At 49.6% G+C, this 24324-nt stretch overlaps 1 protein-coding gene across 2 annotated transcripts in view; it reads right to left on the bottom strand.

The window, feature by feature from the left end:
- Nucleotides 1-24324, bottom strand: part of CTNNBIP1 (catenin beta interacting protein 1) — a 46894-nt gene that overhangs the window by 20271 nt on the left and 2299 nt on the right. For both annotated transcript variants that reach the window (XM_069545742.1, XM_069545740.1), the window contains exon 2: nucleotides 3212-3326. The gene's annotated coding sequence lies outside the window, so the exon portion shown is untranslated. The remainder of the gene's footprint in view (nucleotides 1-3211; nucleotides 3327-24324) is intronic.

The following is a 24324-nucleotide window of genomic DNA, read 5'->3' as shown; positions in this document are numbered from 1 at the left end:
CAGTCGCTAAATCATGTCCAACTCTTTGCGATCCCATGGACTGCAGTACACCAGGCTCCCCTGTCCTTCACTATCTCCTGGAGTTAGCTCAGATTCATGTCCATTGAGTGGGTGATGCCATTCAACCATCTCATCCTCTGTTGCCCCCTTCTCCTTTTGCCTTCAATCTTCCTAGGGCTGAATGCAAATCTCTAATCCAGTCTCCATAACCAAACTCAGCTTTCCCAAATACTCTTGTTCCTGAGTAACTTGTCTGCTTTGGGCTGTCATGTTCTCCGAGGACATTGAAATTCTCCATGAAGCCTCCGAACTGGGAGTGAGGGCTTCCAGGGATAAAAGCCCTCTGATTCTGTACTGTGGCCAAGGGCTGATGGTCAGTTGACTGTCTTCTTGTGGAAGACAAGGGAATGGCCACTAGGTGTCGCCACACACAAAAGAACCAGAGCTCCAGTGCTGTCTGCCCCCAAACCCCAGCACAAGCCCCCAAAAGGCCCTTCTGGTTCAAGCCACCCTAGCCATGGCTTGAACCCTGTGACCTCCTGCTGTCACAGACCACCCTCAGTCCCCCCAGAGCAAGCTCTGTCCCCCCGTTCAGGGGCCAGCTCCATCTAGCTAAGGACACTTCTCGGTTTTGCTTAGCAACCCAGGACCTTGGGATGCTGGCTTCACAAAGGTCGAGAGTCCCTTCCTCACTGGCCTTTTCTGACTAGCCAGGCTTCCTCCAGCAGAGGTGTGAGAGCTCGGAACCAACAGGACAGTGTGTGTGTGTGTAAACGTGTGCAAAATCATTTTGTTATTGCTGTTGTTTAGTTGCTAAGTCCTGTCCAGCTCTTGAGATCCCATGGACTGTAGCTCACCAGGCTCCTCTGTCCATGGAATTCTCCAGGCAAGAATACTGAAGTGGGTTGCCATTCCCCTCTTCAGGGGATCTTCTCCAACCAAGGAATGGAACCAGAGTCTTCTGCATTGGCAGGCAGATTCTTTAGTGCTGAGCCACCTGGGAAACCATTTTATATTGGGTCTATTTCACAGAATCTTGCTCCTCCCAATAACCCTACCCTTGGTGTTCTGTACTCACTGCCCAATCCTCTTACACTCACTACCCCCACACTCACTACCCTCTAGGATCCCCTGCCACACACTCATGCTGTGATTACCAGGGGGCCTTACAAACCCAGCCTTGGGCCTGGGGTGTCCTTGGTACCTGAACGGGTCTTTGGGGCTGGGTCATGCCCCCATGATGCTTCCCTGGGAGAGACTGGTTCTTAAACTGTCTTTCCTTGGGGAAGACTCCTGCCATTCCTGAAAATTCTGGTCTTCTAGGATTCTTTCAGCTCTAGCTAGAGCTGACTCTGTGCTGCTGCCTGACAGAGGGAACACCCAGGGCTGCATCAGGGCAGATGGTTACATAAGCGCACCTTCCCACCCTCCACACTCCAATCCTGATGGACAGGAACATCAGGACTGATTTACAATCTCGTCCTCAACAGAATCTGCATCCAGGGCGCCAACGTTCGGGAGAAAACTGAAGAGAATAAATCACAATGAACCCAAACACCACCAACCTTTCAGTTGCTGCTGTGCTATGAGTTCATTACAGAGTGTTTGGGTTTGGCACCTATCCAAGTGAACATGCTATTAGGTCTTCATCACAATTTTGACAGACATCAGATTAACTTCACTAGAGAATTCTTACTTTCCCCTGCAGGGATCAAGAACTGGTCTCCACTGAAGCATGTTTAAATGACATAAGCCCAAACTACAGTGAATTTGGACACGTTAATCATTTATTCGGTCCTCAGCTGTGAGATCCGCTTCTCAATTGTGTTCTCCGGGTGATGCTGGAAACATCCCACCACTTGAGATGAGGGCGCATTTGTCCTACATCCTAAGAAAATCCTTGTGTGTTAACTGCCCAGAGAGGGAGACCTGCTCCCTCTCTGAAGGCAGAATATTCTGGAGGCTCACCAGGGAAAGGCCAAAAAACAGAAAATGGATAGATATGGGCAGCTGTCGAGTACCCAAACAAACGGCGAGGTGAGGGGAGAGGTTGTGGTTGAGTGGATGACATGCCACTGATGTCAGAGGTCATGGGGAAAGTGGGCATGGTTCCAGAAAATCACATCTGCTTGGGACACACACAATTCAGAGAAACTGAGGTCTGTACATTCACTGGAACATGCAGACATGTCCACAAGCCCCCCAAACATGTCATACACACACTGCTGTTGCTTCTGAGCCCTCATCTCTGCTGAAGGAAGACTGGTGGGTGAAAGACAGTGAGGAAGGGGTTCCCAACCACTGGGAAGGAGTCACTTCATTGTATAGCAGAAACTAATATGACATTGTAAAGCAATTACATCTCCCTTCCCCCCCAAAAAAGTGACAAAAGTGGGTCATGGCCTGGGAGGAGGCGCTGCTTCTCGGAGCCATGGAGGTCATCTGTGAGATACCACGCTCCTGCCCAGAGATTAGAAGGACCCACTCTGTGCACATGAGCCCCAGCTCGGAAGCAGCTGCCCTCAAAGTGGAAGACTCAGGAGGCAGTGCTGGAAAGACCCGGGAAGGGGATGTGCGGCCGTCAGACCCAATTGATCAATGGCTCTGAAAGCTGGCTTCCCCATGACAAACACAGTCCCCTGCCCTCATTTTTACCGATAAACCTGAAGCTGATGCTGTTTAACACCCACACTTACACAAACTGGAATATACATTTATACCCAGGGTAGTCTAGCACCCGCTTGTATTATAAACGCTGAGTAACTGCAGGCTGGGCCAGACAGCAGTAGGGGCCTGTAGATACAAAAGCTACCTCTGCCCCACGGATCCCGACACTTGCCTTTTGTTTTGTCCATTTAAAAAATTCTGCTATATTTTACATGCTCATGTTTCAAAATTTATTCTTACAACTGTACAGTATCTACATTGCATGAAAATACACCACCATATAATGGTGTACTTCATGGAGCTTATATAAAATATTAATTCAGACTACACATATCTTAACAGCCTAAAAGACATCAACAAAAGCACAAAGCACACCGTTAAGAGCCCACCCAGCTGAAGCCATGAGCATCATTAGGGACAATGAAGAAAGGACACAAGATGTGCCCACTTCACGGTCAGCCCAGGAGCCGGTACCCAAGGCAGGACCCTCCCCAGCACTGACCTATGGACAGGTTACCAGATGTCCTGCCCCTGGAGTTCTTACCTGCTTCTGGAAATCAACTTGAGGCAAATGGTGCTCAACTGTGAGCTCAGCGGTGCTCCAGATACTCAACTGTGACAGGCGGGCCGTGGCCGGGGAGAAATAGGAAGATGCCGCCCTGTGGAAACAGAGAACGGGTCATGGGAGCGGCTGAAGGAGTCCACACCCCGTGCTGAGAGACACAGGCTGGCTGGCGAGCAGCTCATGGCGATGGGCCCCACGCGGCAGTCCGGAAATACCTGTGTGTCTGGCCAGCCCAGGAACTTGCACTAGCACCTCTGGGATAAGGTGCTGATTGCAGCTGTGGACTCCTGTCATTTCCGGCCAAAGCAGGTCGCCACATACCCTTCTCCCCTGGGGTTAGTCACCCAGCCGACTGGGAGCCGTGCTGGGAGACGACGAGCACCTGTGTGAATCACTCCTGCCAGCTGGTGGGCAAGTACCTGCCCAAGAAGGTGTCCCACCCACCCGACAACGCAACCAGCCAGGCTAGGTACCTTGGCGCCCCACCCATTTTGTAAGCTCAGATGTGCGTGGGGTTTCTGTGCTTTGGGAATACCTACAGTTGTATATGGAAAAATAAGTTCTCTCTCCCCTCCTCTCACAGAGAAACAGATTCGCACACGCATGCTCTACAGTTGCACATAATTTACAGCCTGTTAGCCTGGCCACACATCTGCTGGCCCTAAACACACCTCTTCCAGGAATCAGAGAACATTCTCTTTTCTTCTTCTGCCTCCCACACACAACCTCATGGTTTGGGTCCTTTGCAGGTTAACAGGGCAGGAGCAAGGCTGCGGATGGTGGGCAGAGTCACAGGGTGAAGCCGGCAGGGGCACCCAAGTCTCGCCCGCCTGTCCCCTCTTCACTGCGGCACGTGGGCTTCCACCTGGACTTCAGGCTTTCAGCCCACGGTAAGGACAGATGTCTCTGGATAATTGAGAATCCTATTCTAAGAGACCAGAGGAAGCTCTGCAACCCATCTGTCTTCAGCTATCCTGCAAAGAAAGCTACTCACGTACCCAAGAAGCTGAGGAACACGTGTTTTTCAGAGAAAGTGAGATTTCAGAAGCCTCTGCTATAGGTAGGCGCTGCTTTGGCCCTGGGTCTCTGGTCTGCAGAGCCCTTCAAGCAGTGCCGATGGCCCTGGGAAGGAAGAGCAGTCACCTGCCACTGCCACCTCTTCCACCCTCAGCCTACCCTTCGGGAAAGACATTTATAGCAATTAATTGCTCCTTTATTCCTCTAGACATCAAAGTTCCAAAATACCAAGGCTCCCTGGAGAAATGTCTACCCAAGTCCCCACATTCTTTCAAAAGGAGATGAAAAGAGACAACCTTCTTCCACTTCTGAGGGGCTTTAATTTCTCCAGCTATCACAACAGCCAATTAGCCCCCTACTGTCTACCGGGGTCAGACTGTCCAAGGTGCAGAGAGGAACCGAGGATTCGTGACTTGAAGGAGAGGGCATCTGAGGGATGCGGGAGCTCCTGGTGGGACCATGCAGGGACTCACACCAGCTGACCCATTTGCCATCTGATGATCGGGTCAATGTCCCCAGTTTACAGAGGAGGAAACAGAGTCTCAAGGCTTCCAGGGCCCCAGAGCCAGCAGAGACAGTGAGCACGCCCTGGAGCAGGACTCTGTTTCCAGTTCAGTTCTGTCCCTGGTCAACCATGCAACCTGAGGTCGGTCACTGCCTTCTGGGCCCTGCATTTTGTCACTGGTCAAGAGGAAATCAGGACCTCCGCCATGTCTTCCCTTGAGAGAGGCAAGGAGATTGGGGCTGGTTTCATAAGTGAGAGGCCAGGCACCAGGAAAGGACCGGGCACTCACAAGGGCCTCACTCCTGGTTTAATGCTCTCCTGTCGACGTCTTGAAATTCTGAATATTTTTCTAAACAAGGGGCCCTCCACCAAGCCCCACAAACTATCTAGCTGGTCCACAATGAGGGAGAGGATGTCAAGTGCTCTCAAACTGCCGAGGGCCCCGTAACCTTAAGTAGACAAGATGTGGACTCCAGAAGGATTTACTAAAGTAAACCCTCTCTAGGTGTCCACAGCCTCGTGTCAGGTGAGGAAGCAGGAGATACAGAGGACACTACGCCTGCCTTCCAGAAGGCACCTGAATGGCTGAGGAAACCACTCTGCACAAGTCAAATAAAACACAAATCATAGGTAACAATGAATCAAAAAGATAGGTCAGGTTAAAACAGAATACTTCGAAGAGTGCCAACTGCATGTAAGGTGCCATGCCCAGGACTTCCCACTGAGCAGCTCAGAGGTGACAGGAAAAAACCCAGGGCCTTAATCTAGTGTAGTAAGTGGTGGAGTAAAGGGATGTGCAAACCTCAGTGACAACACAGAGGAAGGGGAGGGACCAGCTCCCAGTGGAAGACCCTGAAGCTGTGTCTTGAAGGATGAATAGGAGTTTGCTGGTAGAGAAGATGGGGAAGGGCACTGCAGGCATGGGGAACTGACATTCTTTGAACAAACTATTATTGAGCATTTGTTTATTATATGCCAGGCCCCCTGGGTTGGGCATTGAGGATACACAGGTGAGCATGTGACAGTCTGTGATGATGGAGTCTAGTGAGCAGGGGAGACAGGCATGAATCAAGTCACACCCAGGTGAACACAGCTTGCAGACACTCTGATAAATGAAGGAAGAGTGGCGTGGGGAGTGCAAGGTGCCCAGGACATGGAGCTGGATATCTGACCTCGCCCTGGGGACAGGCACCCCTCGCGGGCGACTTCTGAGCTATTACCGAGGGTGAGGAAATGAGGTGTTGTCTTGTGTGTGTGTGAGTCACACCCCCCCTACACACACACACACACACACACACACACACACACACACAGAAGTAAAGGTCTTGAAACAGGAAGGGGCTAGGCCTTTGGGAAAACTGAGGAAAAAGATGTGGCTGAGGCCTGGGAAGCAAGTGAAGGGGCTTGGAGGTGCTGGACCATACCTGAGAGGGGAGGAGAGGTTCAAGCAGGGGAATCAGGTTAAGTCTGAGACCCCTGTGGCCGAGGGGTGGAGGAAAAATGGGATGGGGCTGGAGGGACGGTCCCTGCTGGGCCAGGTGAGGGCCGGGCCTCAAGCTGTGAGTTGAGGATGGGAGGGCCTGGGACGCTTTGGCAGGTGGAACTGTGGGCCAGTGGCAGCATCAGAGCCTGGGGTGGCTGCAAGTGGGGATGTGGGGAGGCCTGACGTGCCAGCTTCCAGTCTGCTGTCGACGGCCCTGAGGACAGGCTGAGCAGCCAGGGCTGAGCTCCAGGGTTCACAGAGAAGCTCTGGAAGCACAGCAGACTCACTCTTCAGAGGAAGTTGGTACCACTGTGCACATCCCCAAGGTGTTCTGGAGACAGAGTCAGAATGTGGGAACTGACCAGATCTGGGAAACATTAGGGGCACTGCTGGGAGACACTGTACTGGATGGGGTAAGGGGTGGGCGGCACTCTGGGAAGAAGGAATGACGTGAGTAACCGCAAAGAACTCACATCCTGGCCAGTCAAGTGGCCTTCATTCATTCATTCAAACAATGAATTCATTCATTCAATGAATTCATTCATTCAAACAATCAATAAACATACTGAGCGCTTACTGGGTCCTGGGATGTTGTGCTGCGCTGTGCTTAGTCACTCAGTCATGTCTGACTCTTTGTGATCCCATGGACTGTGGCCCACCAGGTTCCTCTGTCCGTGGGGATTCTCCAGGCAAGAATACTGGAGTGGGTTGCCTTGCCCTCCTCGAGGGGATCTTCCCAACCCAGGGACTGAACTCAGGTCTCCTGCATTCTTTACTGTCTCAGGCAGATTCTTTACTGTCTCAGCCAGCATGCTGCTGCTGTTAAGTTGCTTCAGTCGTGTCTGACTCTGTGCGACCCCATAGACGGCAGCCCACCAGGCTCCCCCGTCCCTGGGATTCTCCAGGCAAGAACACTGGAGCGGGTCTCAGCCACCACACAGCAGTGCAAACACAGTCAAAAGTCCCCATGCACATTCTAGGGAGGGGGAGAACAGACAAAACAAAATAGAAAGGAATCAATGTGTAAATAACCTAGTACGGAGGAAGAAGACGGATGCTATGGTAAAGAAACTGAGCTGGAGGAGGGGAACAGGAGTGTGGGGTAATTGGGTGAGGGGGTAAGCTGAGGGAAGCTCAGGGAAGCTGGACCGAAGCTGGACTAGCGCTTCAGTCCAGGAGGGATGAGAGCCAGGGGAGGAAGGGGAGGGGACTGGATCACAGGAAGGATAAACTGGAGGGATGGGGAGATAAGACCTCCTTCCGTGCTCCACGTGCTGCCCAGAATCCTTGGTTTCTCAACCCCGGCACTGCTGACACTGGACTGGATAACTCTTCATTGTGGGGACTGACCTGCATGCGGCAGAGTATTTAGCAGCATCCTGTGCTGTCTGCCCAAAGCGCCTGCCCCTCGGCTGTGACAGCCCAGAGTGTCTCCAGACTTTGCCCTGTGTTCCGAGAGGTAGCCAAAGCCCCCCAGGGGAGAACACTGCTTGAAAGGAACCGCTGACACACAGTCTGACTCTGCTGGCTGGGCACTGTTCTGAACCCTCATGTCAAACATCCCTATGAGGTCCTATTATACAAATGAGGATACCAGTCTCCCCTCACCCAGCTGGTAGGCCCTAGTCTATTGTGGGGCAGGATTTGAACCCAGACCATCCAGGCCCGACCCCTCTGCTACACTGCTTTCCAGCACACAAGCAGGTGGACAGAGGTGCGCTCAGAGCCAGTGGAGGGAGGCAGGCCTGGGCCTCAGCCTCGGCTGCGAGTCCCAGTCGGGGCGGCACCTCTGGCCCCCCAGCAACATTGAAACTGGGGCACCAGAGAGAACTTCCGTGAGCTCCACTCTCAGTAATTAAACTGCAGCCTCTCGGACTCAAGGGCCCCATGAGCAGCTGCCTTAATTAATCAATTCCACATCTCCACCTCCTCAGCCTGGAGCCAGGCTTGGCATCCCGGAACCGCGCTCCACCGGCAGGCGCGAGACAGGTGTGAGCACGGCTCCTTGGGTCAGGGAGTTTGCAGGACGCGGCAGCAGTCTTAGGAGATGAGCTCGGGATGAAGAATTAGTCCTGAGGTCGCCAACCCAAGTGCCAACCTTCTCCCAAGCTCCTTCCTGCTGTGTCAGGCCAGGCGCACTTGCAGAACAACACTGATAATTACTGTGGTTGCTAGAGCTTTCCTGGGGGCCGCACGGTGTCAGGCCTGTTTAGCACACCGAGTCCTCAGGACAAGCCTGCAAAGTAGGAATTATTCCCTTTTTATAGATGAGACAACCAAGGCTCAGAGAAGGCAAGGAACCCACACAAGGCCACGGAGTTAATACATGACAAGCCTGGAGAAAAGTTAATATGGAGTATTTATTAGATATTATATTGTTTCACCATTATATGTGTTGAGTGCAATGAATACATTGTAGTCACACTGTAAAATATTCTGGTTCTTAAGAGATACAGGCTGAAGTGTATAAGGGTGAAATGTCTCAATGCTTGCAACTTACTCTAGTTTCAGGGAAAAGGTGTGTGTATGAGTATGTGTATATGTGACTGTGTATGTTTGTACATATATATGTATGTATGTATGTGTATATGTGTGGGTGTGTATGTGTATATATATGTGTATTATATATGTAAATATATCAGTGTGTATGTGTGTATGTGAGTGGGTATATATGTGTATAAATGTGCATGTATGGGCTTACCGCATAGCTTGGGCTTCCCTGATAGCTCAATTGGTAAAGAATCTGCCTGCAATGAGGGAGACCTGGGTTGGATCCCTGGGTTGGGAAGATCCCCTGGAGAAGGGAAAGGCTACCCACTCCAGTATTCTGGCCTGGAGAATTCCACGGACTGTATAGTCCATGGGGTCGCAAAGAGTCAGACACGACTGAGCGACCTTCACTTCACTTCACTGTGTATGTATGAGTATGTATATATATGTGTGTGTAAACGTGCATGTATATGCATGTGTGTATATGTGTGGGATGTGTGTGAGTATGAACAGAGACAGAATGTGTGAGCAAAGGTTAACTTTGGTGAATCCAAATAAAGGGCATGGGGGTGTTCACTGCATTATTTAGAACTTTCTGCAGATTTGAAATCCAAATGAAAAGTCAGGAAACATTAGAAAGTCCCTGGGACTTTCGGGTTAGGGTTAGGGTCACAGCAGGAGAGGCTGCAGTCGCTCTGGAGGCCCCTCGCGTCGGCGGGGAGCAGCTCTGAAACTCAGACCCTGATGGGGTCCTACTCCCCCGACAGGCGCAAGCGTTCTGCACTGGAGATGCTGGGACTCCCAACACCTCGAACCTCGGCACTCCCACCTGCCCTTTCCCCAGCAACAGGGCACCTTCTGTTCCAGGTGGGAGCTGCTGATGACGGCCCTTTGGGGAAGCTTCTCGAAGCATCAGGACCAAATCATCATGACAGTGTGGCTGCCCTGCCCAGCTGTCCAGACACCACCAGCAAAGGCATCAACACTGAAAACTATACTAAAGCTGGGAAGGGGGCTTCAGGGGGCACCTTCCTTCTGTGGCCTGACTCCCCTCAGAGAGCCTGCAGGCCACTCTTGCATGTGGCACGTCACACACACCAGAGGACACTGGGACAGGCACGACCTTGGTTGCTAGACAGGAAGGGCTCCTCCCACTACCCTTGGGCAGACCCCGGCCATCTACCACGCTCCCCGCCCAGCACTGGCTCTCAGTAGGGGGCATCTGGAGTCGTCTGGAGAAAGGAGATTTTCAATCATCACAGTTGGGAGGACACTCCTGGGTAGAACCACCTAGAATGCACAGGACGGAAGCCACATCCACAGCGCCAAGGGCGAGGAGCCCTGCCGGGTAGTCACCTCGGTTACCACTTGCACCAGGCTCCTTCCACACCTCTGGCCTTCACATCTGCTGGTCCCTCAGCCTAGAACATTCTTCCCTGTTCACTGCTCACTGTTGTATCGTTACCTTCTGCAGACCGTGTTTGTACACTGACCCGAATCTCCTCCACTCATGGCACGGCCCTGGTTGCGTCCGGGTGTCTGTGCATCTGGTTTCACCTCCACTTTAGAAGCTCCCTGAGGACAGCCACAGGGTGGGGGTCAGGTCTGCGTGGCTCCCAGGCAGCCCTTCTCACAGACATATTAAAATGGACCCGCATCTCCCAGTGAACAGAATTCTCATCTAACTCCTTAGAGGGGGATGATCCTTTTTTTTCTCCAGGTCTCCAGTATTTTTGTGGACCCCTGAAAACCCTGAAGACCACAGACTCTGTGCTGCAGGACCTGGTGGATGAAACACTGCTGCCGGTCACACCTGGAGCTCCATGCATGATGCAGTGAATGAACAGATTTCAGATCCACTTGGGAACCATGTGGGAAGAAAGCCCCCAACCTCAGAATACCCTCACCTCAGAGAGTCCAAGACATCAAGGAACTGAAGGAACCTGTGTGCATAGATTATTTAACATTGCTATGACTGGATTGGTAAAAAGGCATCTGTTGAAAGCTTCTGATTTTAAAAAAATGTTTCTCCTGCGAAGTTGGCCTGATTGGTAGAAAAGTGCCCAGCTCACACTGTCTCTTCAAGTCCTCTTTACTGCTAAGCAAGGCTACCTGGTAGGCGTGCTCTGACAGCCTCTGCAGTTCAGCCAGCACAACGCAAACAGGAAGGGATCTCAGAGCTGGGGGCGCTTCCGCGGCTGCACTGGGACACTCCGATCCTGGGCAAAGTTCTCAGGCTCTGACTGAGGGACGTGCAGGTGGTGGCTTTATCCCTGCACAGTAGGGGGACAAGGACAGGAGGAAAGGGAGGCATCTTCTGACCTAATTTAGAAAGAGGTCCTTTCTTCCTTCCCAGGGAACAGCTGGAGCCCTGGAACCTGGGCAGGCCAGAGCCTGAGACATGAAGTCAGGAACCAGCGCGCCTACGGAATCCGGCTCCAGGTGTTCCTGATTCAGTCTGACCTTTGGCCTCTCGCAGGTCCCAGAGGGCGGGTAATGCAGACTGCAGAGCCCTTGTCTATTTATGAATGGGTGCCAGGGCAGGAACCCTCAGTTCACAAGTGGGTGCACGCCCCCCTCCCATACTCCTGGGCAGGGCCTCTCAGGCTGGGTGACCTTCACTGTGGGCTGGGAACCTGGCAGCGTCAAAAGCCCACCTGTGCAGGCTGGCGGTGGAAGGACACTTCCCTCCTGTGGCCGACATCTGAGATGCTCCCAGCATGCTGACAACCTGCTACCCATCCCCTAGGGAAAAGTCAATTTGCATTGCTGGTCAGTCTTCTTAGAGGTGGGGCTGAAGTCAACTTGGGGCTGGAAGGACCAGCTCCAAGACTAATAATCTCAGGGCAGGAGCCTGACCAGGTTTCACAGACCTTGGGTCACCTCCAGAGAAAGAAGCCAGCGTGGAAATTTCAACCCAGAAGCTCCATCAACTCTGCTGCCCACAGCTATGCCAACTCTCGAAGGGTCACCATTTAAAACATTAAATAAATTGGGAAACTGAACATTGTTGCTTTCTTATTTGTTCTTCTTAAGAAGGGGTAAAACTGACACAGTGCTGTTTATCAGGACACCAGTAAACTCCCTTCACTCAGCCACATGGACTCGTTCACACAACCTCCTGCTGAAAGCAACAAGCCCTGTTCTCAGGGGCAAGCCCAGGCAAGGTGGCCCAATTTTTCCAGTGCCTGCCAACAGGCTGGCTGCTTCTGCCTTTGCCCCTACTCTCCCACCATCCCTTCCCTCTACTGAAGTCTCTGATAATTGGTTCAAATAAATAGGCTTCCCAGGCCAGGCTCACTGCATCCCCTCGGAAGGGGGCCAGGAAGGCCTCCAGCTTCCTGTTGTGAGAATTAGGTCATTAAACCAATTGGGCTGCTTGCAGGGTGAGGGCTCAGTCCCCCTGTCACGGCCTCCAGAGTCAGCCCCCTCCTCACTGTCCAGCTCTGGAAATGGGGGTCCTCGAGACCCAGCTGAGAGGCCCCAGGCCCAGCCTCCTGGGTGAAACTTCTTACAGACTCTTAGAATAGGAAGTTTTAGGATTACTGCCTCTTCTTTCCTATAGGCTTTCAGCATACAGGTATGTGCTAATTTGCATTAAAATAAAGCTATGTTTGTCTACCTGGAAAACATTTCCACACTACCGCAATACGCTGCAAGCCTTCATCACACCCTCATGTCACAGAAGTACACTATTTGTTTGGATAACTGCTTCTGCTCCATTTCACAGTCTGTGACCTTCCCTCTCCTTTCCCTCCAGCCACTTCAGAACAAAAAATAATCTGAGGAAAGAGGAAACCTCCCCCTAAGGGGTTGCTGAAAACTCAGTTTCCTTCCTCCCTAAATGTTTAACAAGCTGCTGATCAAAATAAAAAATATTTTAAATAGACGCAACTTCCAGAATCTACATGCGTTTATCCCATTAAGTCACTGGGGAAGCAGCATGAAGATGAGGACTTCTGATGTGTAGCAAGACTTGTCCAGTCTGGAGGCAGGGAGGCTGGCGGCTGGAGAGGAGAGGGAGACAACTGGGGAAAACACAGCGCCACAAACAGCAGGAATCCACCCACAGTCACCTGCTCAGGGCTAAGGGCACTGCAGAAAAGCTCAGAAGAGTGGACAGAAGTGGGAGGCAGGCTTTAGGTGTCTGTGTGAAAGCTAGGAACTATCCCTATTCCCAGTGAGGTGGACACAAACACCAAGACCAGCGGAGGGGAGGAAATCTTTTCCCTTCTTCCCTCCTAGAGCTTTTGGCTGGCCTAATAATTAAATTGACATAAGACATTAAAGGGGTTTCCCTGATGGCTCAGCAGCAAAGAATCTGAAAAAAAAAAAAAAAGAATCTGCTGCAATGCAGGAGATGGAGGAGATTTGAGTTTGATCCCTGGGTCAGGAAGATCCCCTGGAGAAGGGCATGGCAACCCACTTCAGTATTCTTGCCTGGAAAATTCCATGGACAAAGGAGCCTGACTACAGTCCATGGGGTTGCAAAGAGTGGGACATGACAGAGCACACACAGGCAGGAAGGCAAGGCATCGAGGGAAATAAATTTAATTTCTTATGTACGAGAGCCTCAACGAGATAAGGCTTAAAGAAGTGATCAGAGCAGGCACGTTTTGTATCTTATAGACAAAGGAATGATAAGTTTGTGAAGAATTGACAAGATCAAGAGGTTTGGGCTTGGAGCAGTAAACAAGTGAGAAAATTAACAACAGCCTTCTCAGCCTGGAACTCCCTGTCTCTGGTGATGAGGACACCTTCCATCCCCGGTATGGGGAAGGTACGTTTCACGTGAGAGATTTATTTCCTGCTTTCAGGGGAATAAAGAAGGGTCAGACTGTCTTTCTTGCACCGACTATTTCTCAAGCAACTTTAACTCCAAATAATCAATACGCCAAAGTGGTATATGTAGGGCTGGCTTATTCTGCTCCCCTGCACTTGGCACGCCCAGACAATCCATTTCAGAAGCCAAGTCCCCATCAGCTATTTGTAAAGACATCCTTCATTTCCTGAAGCCATGAAACCATTAGTCACCAAGTCGAGGAGAAGTGGAAGAAGCTCCTAGCAAAACTAGCCTGTGAGTGTTTCCCCAGGCAAAAAGACTTCTGGTTTTACAGGCCAGCTACTCACCCAAGACTGTCACAATTCATGAAACGAAACCCGGGAGCCTTTCACAAGCCCATGCCCACAGAACGCAAGCAGAATCTGACCTCTTGCAAAAACTCTCAACTGAGAGGAAAAAGCTTCTCTGGAGGTTAGGGGGACAGAGAGGTTCATTACACTACAAGTTAGTTTGATGGTATTCCTGATGATTAAGACTTCAAGTCTCAGAAAACTAAAGTTCCTCACAGGTTTACTTGGAGCATATGACATAATGTTAAAAACAGAACAAAAACTACAGGCACCAATGCACACCTGTTCTGCTTCTAGAAAAGTCATGTGAGTCTGCCAGAAAGATAGTCATAAGATTTCCAAGTTCAAAAATGAGTAACTCACCCCCCAAAAGAAGTTCCTACGAGAAATGGAAATCAAGGACTGTGCACGCCATAAAAGAGGGGGAAGGGGACTTCCCTGTGGTCCAGTGGCTAAGACTCCACACTCCCAATGCAGGGGGCCTGGGTTTGATCCCTGGTCAGGGAACTAGATCCCACATGCTGCAACTAAGAGTTCACATGCCACAGATAAAGACCCATATGCCCCAAGGAAGATCCACGACCCCAAGTGCTACCACCGAGACCTGGTGTGGCCAAATAAATTAAATAAATAAAGTTAAACAATAAAGCAAGCAAGTTGCAGATATCAGATACCCGGCTAGACATCTCACCACTAACCTCCTAAGGTCATGCTCTGACACTGTTCCAATACCATTTCTCCCACCCAAGCAATTTACTACCGACCCAGTGGTGTTCTCTGACGCATGGCCCACATCCACCTCTCCCAACCACACCCCTCACTTTGGCCTGGACCGGTTTTTAATCTAGAATCCAATCGAAGATCTCACCTTCCCTTGGTTCCCACGCTCATTCCTCTCCCTGAGCCTAGAATGTTCACCAGCTTTTCTTTGTCTATCATCATGTTAACAATTTTTAAAAATCAAGGACCACTGACTCTTTGTCCAGTTTTCCTTAGAACTGGAGTAAGGGTAGACATTTTGGCGAGAAACAATGGTAGCTGATGTTGCCCATGTCCCACTGGAGGCACACAATGGCAGCCTGCCCCGTGTCTGGTGATGCTGAATTGTGGATCACTCTGTTACAGAGCAAAGTTTTAAACATACAAAAGAGAGAGTAAGTAGATTAAAAGAAAACAGTAGAAGGAAGTAACACAAAATGAAACCTAGAAGTTATAAGATTAAAGACTTTAAAATCTAATTATATGAGAATCAAAACTCTCTGCCTAGAAAAAACAATATAATCAAAAGGACAATGACAGACTGTATTTCCACAGTCATAGGACACACTGCTGTAATATACAAAGAATGCCTACAGATCAATAAGAAAAAGACTGCCAACACAAGAAATAATGGGCAAACAACATAATAGATTGCTCTTAAAGATCTGAAATGATACTCTATTTCCTCAAGAAATTAAATTTAAGTTATAATGATATACCACTTCTTTCCTATCAGATTAGCAACAAGGCATGGGAAAAAGAGCTATTTCTGCATAATTTTGGTGGGCATATAAGATGTTACCATGGAGGCCAACTTGGCAATACTAAAAATTTAAACAGATGTACCCTTTGCTCTGGGGCTTCCCAGGTGGCTCAGTGGTAAGAATCTGCCTGCCAATGCAGGAGACACGGGTTCCATCCCTGAGTTGGGAAGATCCTCTGGAGAAAGGAATGACTACCATTCCAGTATTCTGCATGGACAACCCCATGGACAGAGGAGTCTGGGGGTCTACAGTCCATGGGGTCCCCAAAGAGTCGGACACAACTGAGCAACTAAACAACAACACAATCCTTTGCACTAACAGACTGTAGGAATTTATCCTATAGATACACTTATACAAAAGCACAAAGATATATGTAGAAGAGTATTTCTTTTTAATAGCAATAAAAGATAGGGAGTTTTGTAGTGCTCCAGGGGTTAAGATTATGCAGGTTCACTGCTGCAGCCCATTGTATCTGCAAACTGAGATCCTGTAAGCCACATGGTACAGCCAAAATGAATAAATAACAACAGAAAATTTAAATACTCAGCATCAGGGGACACTGAAAAAATTTAAAGTATAAGCAATCCAAAGAATGTCAGGGAACCATTAAAATGAGTCAGACAGTTGTAAATGACCTCAGACAGAAACTTAACTTCTCTGTGCCTCAGTTTACTCACCTGCAAACTGTGGAGAATAACAGTATTTAGTTCATAAAGTTGTTGTGAAAAATAAATGTGTCAACATAAGTAAAGCCCTTTTAACGATACCCAGCACACAGGAAGTGAAGAGGTATTAGCCAGACGACAGCAATGGTGATGACAGTGGAATGGAATGTTGGGTTCCAATATTTAGCGTGAAATGAAAAAGATAAGGTGAGTATTACAGTGTGTGTGTGGGGGGAAAGCAGTGCAAATCAGGCGTGTGTGCAGCCAGTGTGTACCTTATGCACTTGTACGTGTAGGAGTCTCTTGTTAAGATGAACAAGACAGCCACTAACAGACATCTTCTTCAAGGCATCTCTCTCCCCAATTAGCCTTTTGAGTTCTGTACTATGTATATATTACCTACTCAAAAAAAAAAAAAGTGTTCTTTTTAAGGAGGTGAAACGGGGTCAGAAGAGGAGAATAAACAAATATCTCCCTCCAGGCGGCCCCGTGCCATGGCTGATGTTGAGCATTTACGCTCTGCCACCACCATCGCTCATAGGCTGTGAGACCCCTTTCTCTTCCTTGGAGACAGGAAGCCAGGGTGGACAGCCAGCACTCAGAGCAGAGGTTAAATGATGGGCATGTACCATTTCTCAGGTGGCGGTGGGCAGCTTCCCCCAGGGAGGGAGGAAGGACTCTGCTTCACCATGTCCCACTGTAATCTTCAGGGAAGTAGAGCTGGGGCCCTGAAGAAACCCCACCACCACCTCAAGCCAGCTTACTAGCCTGTAGGTCCTACTCTGTTCCCCCTACAAATTACCAGCACCCCATCTTCCGGCCACTTCAGTGATTGGCCATAGCACACATGCTGAGGAACGGTGCTCCCACAGGTCTGAAATCACAGCCTAGTGGGCCTGAGCGTGGTGATTTCTCTATAACCTTCTGTTCCTTCCTTAGTAAGACTGGATCAGGGGCTCATCTCGTCTTTAAAATCTCTGGATCATGTTGACAGCACCTATGGTTCTGTGTATTTAAATCATATTCTTCCATCCCCCACTCCCTCCTGCATGAGAAACACAAAATTTTAAATGGAAAATCATTCAAATATCCTCTCCCTGGAGAGAATGGAAGAAACCTAGAGGGTCCAAAACCTGTTTTAGTTCACATTCCTGTGCAGAACAACATTCTGCAAGGACAAGGGTCAGGATGGAGCTGTCAGAAGCCAGGGCTGCCTGGGCTAGGGGGCTGGGAGTCCTTGGTCTGGGCAGGGAGGTCAAGGCTAACCCATCTCCTTGGAAACTGAGCCCCTGGTTCGCCCGGGGGATTTAGCAGGAAGAACAAGGGTGGGGCCCACACTGTGAAAGGTATCTGAATCCAAAAGGGACCCAACCCCTGAAGGAAGCATCCCCCGCCCCCGCCACGGCCCCCAACCAGCTTGCAGAAGCCAGAACTGAAGAACACGAAGGCGGTAACTTCATCTGTTTGGGAGTTGTTATTCAGTTCAGGGACACGAACCACAGGATTCCAGCAGCAGGAAACATGTGGGCTGGATACTCAGGAGATGCTCAGGCCTGAAAAAGCCTTAATTGGAACTGGTTTCCCAAAGCCTCCCACCCAGCCCTCCACGTGGGAGGGGAGATGGAAGTGGGTCACATTCTCCCAGCTGAACTGGCGTCACCGTGGGCTCCGACCACATGTGAACAAGTCTGGGGGCACAGAGTGGCCTGGTCTCCTCGCCAGGCCGGCCATTTCCTCCTGCTCAGATGCTGGATGGCTCTGGGGCCCTCTGGACCAAAGGGGCAGCTGGTTGGCACCAGAAGGGCAGTGACACCGAGGGGGCTGGGGGAACGAACATCACCCAGGAGCGTAGCCCCATCCTGGCGCCTTCCTCGCTCTCTGAATGTGGGCAGGTGCCTCTGCCAGCCTTGAGTCCTCTCTATTCCAGCTCCCACCCAAGGGTGAGTGGAAGAACACTGGGTGCTTTTCTAGGACCTGTTGGGCCTCCCTTGACTGGGCTCTTCGGAGGGAACACGAGGCCTGGAGCTGGGCAGACTTGGGGAAGAACGACCCTCCTCTACCCTACTCTACATATACTGACCCCTAGTGGGGCTCACAGACACAGGTGTCCCTGGCTTCATGCCCAGTGTGCTGATGCAGCCAGCCCACAGCCTGCCTGCTGCCATAAGCCTGCATTCCAAAGTTGGCAAAGAGAGGCCTGGAAGGCAGGGAAAAATTCTGGAAAGCGAAGGTCTGATGGACTTTTCACAAGAACAGGCACTGAGAACTTCCCTGGTTGGCTAGTGGTTGAGACTCTGCCTTGCAATGTAGGGGAAGCAGGTTCAACCCCTGGTTGGGGAACGAAGATCCCATATGCCTTGGAGCAACTAAATCTGCACGCAACAGTGAAGACCCAGTGCAGCAAAAAAGAAAAGAAAAGAAAGGCACCAGATTGATGGTATCACTCCAAAACAAAAACTCTGGAAAGAGCGGATCACCATGATCACTCCTCCTGACTTGAACCCAAGTGACAAAGCTTTAAGGCTTTAAGAGGAAACATAGTTCTTACTAACCATGACTGCCAAGGTGCTGATTGTTTCTGCAGATGCCCACATGAGTGCAGCTTTCGTCAAGTGCAACACACAAGGGCTCTAATCTCCTAACTCTTCCCGTGTTCTTCTGGGAAGCCAAGCAAAACTTCCACCTTAACATCCACCCAGGGCAGGTGCCCTTGGGGCTGATGGGGATATCTGGAAATTATATCCTGACTGCCCCCCACTACTACCCCTGAGAGTTCAAGATACTCTCACCAACATGTTCTTGCTTTATTCACATGGCTCCAACTAGATAATAAACCTCTTGGCCCTAGACTAGAAGCTCTGTATGATAAGAACTATTTTTACCCTGTTCTCCGCAGTACTCCCAGTGCCTGCCATGGGGCCTGGATAGTAATAAAAGTTCAGAAAATATTTATTAATTGAAAAAGGAGCCATTAGAAGGAAGGAGGAAAAGAAGGACCAGTGGAAGACAGTCATCACGTCTTGCTATCTCGGTGCTCTTGGTTGACATTACAAAGACATCACAGCAGGGATCAGAAACCAAGCCCTATAAACCCCTTCTCCGCTCTGCCATCAGAAGTCTTCCATCCTGTTATGAGTCACAGTTTACATACCTGCTTACAGAAGCATCTACGGTACAACATGGACATGAGAAATGGAGAAACACAGACTTCCCTGGTGGCCCAGTGGTTAAGAATCCGCCTACAGAAGACATAGGTCCGATCCCTGGCCTGGGACTATCCCACTTGCCTTGAAGCAACTAAGCCTGTGTACCACAACTACTGAGCCTGTGCTCTGGAGCCTATGAGCCGCAACTACCGAGCCTGCTCATCCTAGAGCCGTATGAGAAACCACCACAATGAAAAGCTCGTGTACCACAGTGAAGAATAGCCCCCGGCTGCCACAACTAGAGAAAGCCCAAGCAGCAGCGCAGCCAAAAATAAATGAGTAAATAAGTGTTTTTTTAAATAAGAAAGTAAGGAATGGAGAAACATTCATGACCTTCAGCCCTTAAGAAACTTCAGAAGGAGGAAAACGATGTTTGGTCCAGCGACACCCACCATGGAAGGACACCCTTCCCTCCAGGGACTGTTGTCTTCCTCCTGAAAAGGCTGTGTGGAGGATCAGGGCATAATCAGTCTTTAACAACCTAGTATAACAGCAGTCGGGGCTCCATGCCCTTTCATAAAAGAAGTTCAAAAGCACTTTGGCTCAAACATCATAATGGCCCTGGGAGCTATGAAGGCACAAGTATCATTATCTCCATTTACGATGGAGGAAAGTAAGGCAAACGGAGGTTAATTAGCTTGCCCAAGGTCAGATGAAATGGGGGAAAAAGGCGTAGGATTCAAACTCTGCAGCAGCCTCCAGTGTGCTAACTCTGGCCTCCCCACAATGTCACCCACGCTGGGCTTAAGATGTTTTTTCTTCTCTGTTGTTTCTGCTGAAACACAGCATCTGATAGGAAGCGCAGAGCTCGCACATGAGAGTGCCATCAACTGGGCTTGAGTCTTGACTCTGTTTTCTGACCACAACTACTGAGACCGCGCTCTGGAGCCTATGAGCCGCAACTACCTAGCCTGCTCATCCTGGAGCCGTATGTCCTGTTGTTGCTGTCCTGAGCTCAGCAACAACAGAAACCACCACAATGAAAAGCATGACCTCAGTCAACTTACCTAACCTTTCCAGGCCTCAGCTTCTGAATGTGTGCTAAGTCATTTCAGCCGTGTCCAACTCTGTGCAACCCCACAGATGGCAGCCCACCAGGCTCCCCCGTCCCTGGGATTCTCCAGGCAAGAACACTGGAGTAGGTTGCCATTTCCTTCTCCAATGCATGAAAGTGAAAAGTGAAAGTGAAGTCACTCAGTTGTGTCCAACTCTTTGCTACCCCATGGACTGCAGCCTACCAGGCTCCTCCATCCATGGGATTTTCCAGGCAAGAGTACTGGAGTGGGGTGCCATTGCCTTCTGAATGTGTAAAACAGTAATAATGCTACTTACCTCAGAAATTAACAGTGAGGACCAAATGAGAAAATATATGTAAAATGTCATTATCATTCATTTTCTCATTTTCTAAATGAGTACATATCACTCTCATAACAATAATTTTTAAAAAACAGTTACATGAGAAAAAGGTGGCACCCACTCCAAGTTTAGTTTCTACAAGGCCACAGATAACATGCGACTGACAAGCAAGTCTCAGTCTGCCAATGAAATATACCAGGTCCCTGAGAGGGACTTGCAACACAGAAGTCCTATTTGATTCATTCTGACTCATGTTGGCCTCTCAAGGTTAGCAGAGCAGATGGTATCTCGGACACTGACAGACAAGTGGATGTCTGAGTAAGGATCCAAAAGGCTGGCCAACTGCCCCCAGTCTACAGAGGCCAACTCTGGATTCCTGGTGAGCTGAACTCCTGGCTTTGAAACACCATTTATGAGTGCTCTGCTGAGCTGCTCAACTCTGCTCAGCCCAGGCTAAAGACAGCTTTCTAGGTACCACTATACTCCTGGATCAAGTGATGTACAGGACTATAGATCAAATAACCAAACAGGAGGTGTTCAGAGGTGACAATGTGGCCTGGTGGTACTCAGCAAGAGACTGGAAGAGAAGTGGGGGATGGTGTGGGAGAGGAAAACTGCCCAGTCACTCTCGATACACTTCCAACAAAGACACTGTGACATGGAATTTCCTGTTGGTCCAGTGGTTAGGACTCTGCATTCTCACTGCCGAGGGCCTGGGCTCAATCCCTGGTCAGGGAACTAAGATCCCACAAGCACAGCCACCAAAAAAAAAAAAAGACTGTGACAAATAGGTGTGTGTGGGTCCCTGATGCACATAAGAGCAGTAGCAGAACTCCAAGGTTACACCCGAGGCACGACCACCATAAGAATCTTCCTGATGCAGAGAGAAGCAGAAAACATAGGACATGCCACTGTACAGGACAAGACGCTAAGAGCTGGTGATGCTCATTCACTCAACTCAAGAAATGTCTACCCATTACCTACACAGTCAGAAGGAAAAGACGGCTTGAGGGAATCTGCAGGACACACAGACACGCACACCTGGACCTTTGTTAACCTAGCTGATGGCTCCCACGCCTCCCAGCTTTCTAGGCCAGAGACGTGAGAAACTTGATGGGAATAGACGCAACACTGCTGACTTCCGAAAGCCTTCCAAAAGCAGGGCAAGGAGAGCATGCTCACTGCTCTTCCTAGTGTTGAGAAGCTCTCCTGGGATGGACCCTCAGGAAAAGTTCCCACGCAGTGACTTCCCGCTGTTCAGAACCGAAGAGTAAAATCCAAATTCCTCACCGTGGCCACAGGTCTAACTCCTGCCAGCTCTTTATTCAGCCCACTCCAGCTTCCTTGGGCTTGTTGCTTCTGCTGCCCTCTGCCCATCAGCTGGGTCTCCACTCAAAATTACCTCCTTAGGGACTTGCCTGATGATCCAGTGGCTTAGACTCCGTGCTTCCAACGCAGGGCGGCTAGTCACGGAACTAGATCCCACAGGCTGCAACTAAGAGTTTGCATGCCACAAACAAAGATCCTGCATGCTGTGACCAAGATGCGGTGCAGCCAAATAAATAAATAAAAATACATTTTAAAAAAACACACCAAAGTTACCTCCTCAGAGCTCACTACAGTTATGACCCAGGCATTCTCCATCTCACTGCTCTCTTTTATTCTCCCTGCATCTCTTTTCACCATCCTGTTTTATTCACATGTGTACTTGTTTACCATCTGTCTCTCCCACTAGAACATGAATTTCATGCATCTTGGTGATCTTGTTCTTGGCTCAGTCCCCACCATCTACAACAGTGCCTGGCATATAGTAGGTGCTCAATAAGCCATTCAATTTAAGAAATGTTTATGGAGTGCCTACAAACTTTAACAGTAGACCAAAAAAAAGACAAAAATCTCTCCCCTAAAAGAGCTTAAATTCTGATAGGAGATATTAAGTAGATAAAAAAAATAATGGTGAAATAACAACTACTGCTTCAACCAAGCCCTTACCAAGGGGCTCAGTGTAGTTCTAAGACTCTAATAGGTAATTTAATCCTATAGGCAATTTAATAGGTAATTTAATAGGTAATCTAATAGGTAATTTAATCCTCCCAACAACTCCATGAAGGAAGTATTAATAGTTTATCAATGGGGAAACTGAGGCACAGAGCAGTTAAGTTACTTGCTGAAGGTCATGAAGCTCATGATGGCAGAACCAAGATCCAAACCCAAGTTTAGTCCTGTCTTTGGACGAGTCCTGTGTTTAGACCTCGGGCTCTGATTAAGAGCTCTGCTTCATATTTGCTGGGTGTCGAATAACTAGTTGCTCAGCACCCTTAGCAGCTGTTCCCTGTAGGCAGGGCTGGAGTGAGAGCCGACCCATCAAAGAAGGGCTGCCCTGCTCTGTGAGCGTGGTGACATGGAGACTGCTGGGCTGACCCCCGTGTTAGACTCTGGATGAAAAGGAAAGTGATGAAAGGACATGGACAGGGCTTCCCCGGTGACTCAGTGGTAAAGAATCCATCTGACGATGCAAGAGACACAGGTTCAATCCCTGATCCAGGAAGATCCCACCTGCCGCAGAGCAACAAAGCCTGTGTGCCCCTACTATTGAGGCTGTGGTCTAGACCTGTGCTCTGCAACATGAAAAGCCACCAGAATAGAAGCCCAAGCACCACAGCTAGACAGCAGCCCCACTCACTGCAACTAGAGAAAAAGCCAGAGCAGCAACAAAGACTTAGCACAACCACTAAGTAAATAAACACATTTTTCTTTTTAAATTAAAAACACAAAAAAACATAGATAAGGTCAGCATTCCTGGGCTCTAGTTTCAGGTGCTGTGAAACACCTAGGCAGGTCCACCAGTACTTGATGAGTATACTTTGCGGGTGGGATTTAGATGCTGTGAGAGATGGAAAGCTGAGTCCAATAGAGACCCTGGCCTCAGAAAGCTTAGGGTCATGCACCTGCACATGAAGCTGAAAGAGAAGTAGAAAGTGACAGGTGCCATTAGCAAATGTATAGACTGGTATGGGATTTCAAAAGAGTTACTCAGGGTACTAGGTCCAGAGGCTAAAACTCCACGCTTCCCGGGTTCAATCCCTGGTCAGGGAACTAGTTCCCACATGGCGCAACTAAGTGTTCTCACGCCTCAACCAAGAATCTGCATGCTGCAACTAAAGATCCCACCCATGTGCAGCAAAGAAGATCCAAGATCCCAGATGCCACAACGAAGACCTGGCACAGCTAAACAAATAATTTTAAACAATAAATATTAAAAACAACAACAGTTACTCATCTCTGGGGGCTAGTGCCCAACAGTAAGAGGGGCCTGACCTACATAACCCCCACGGTCCTCTAGCTCAGAACCTGTTCTGACAGCACAGGTTTGGTGCGGCATGGAGATCCACGTTTTATTCCGGTTAATGGTTCAAGTTCATGGGCACTGAGCACTTCTCCCACCCACTGCGAGATCAGTCCCAACCTCTTTGGGCAACATCGTATAGCAGTGGGAGGGCAATCATGCTCTCGTTTAGATAATGCAGCCGGATGTGGGAATGAAATCCAGTGCATGCTGCCCTCCTCCTCCTTGAAATGGTTTTTAAGCCCACAAACCCTCTTCCCTTCAGGAGGAGGTGATCCATCTGTGGACAACTTGTCAGAACGTGGAGGCCTAGTCACCCTGTTCCCGTCAGGATCTCTAGAGTCTAGCACAGCGTCTGGCTCACAACA

The sequence above is a fragment of the Ovis canadensis genome, chromosome 12 (genome assembly GCF_042477335.2).
Source record: "Ovis canadensis isolate MfBH-ARS-UI-01 breed Bighorn chromosome 12, ARS-UI_OviCan_v2, whole genome shotgun sequence".
NCBI classification, from domain to species: domain Eukaryota; kingdom Metazoa; phylum Chordata; class Mammalia; order Artiodactyla; family Bovidae; genus Ovis; species Ovis canadensis.
Note: the sequence above shows the minus strand (reverse complement) of the source record. Positions and strands in the feature narration are given on the sequence as shown.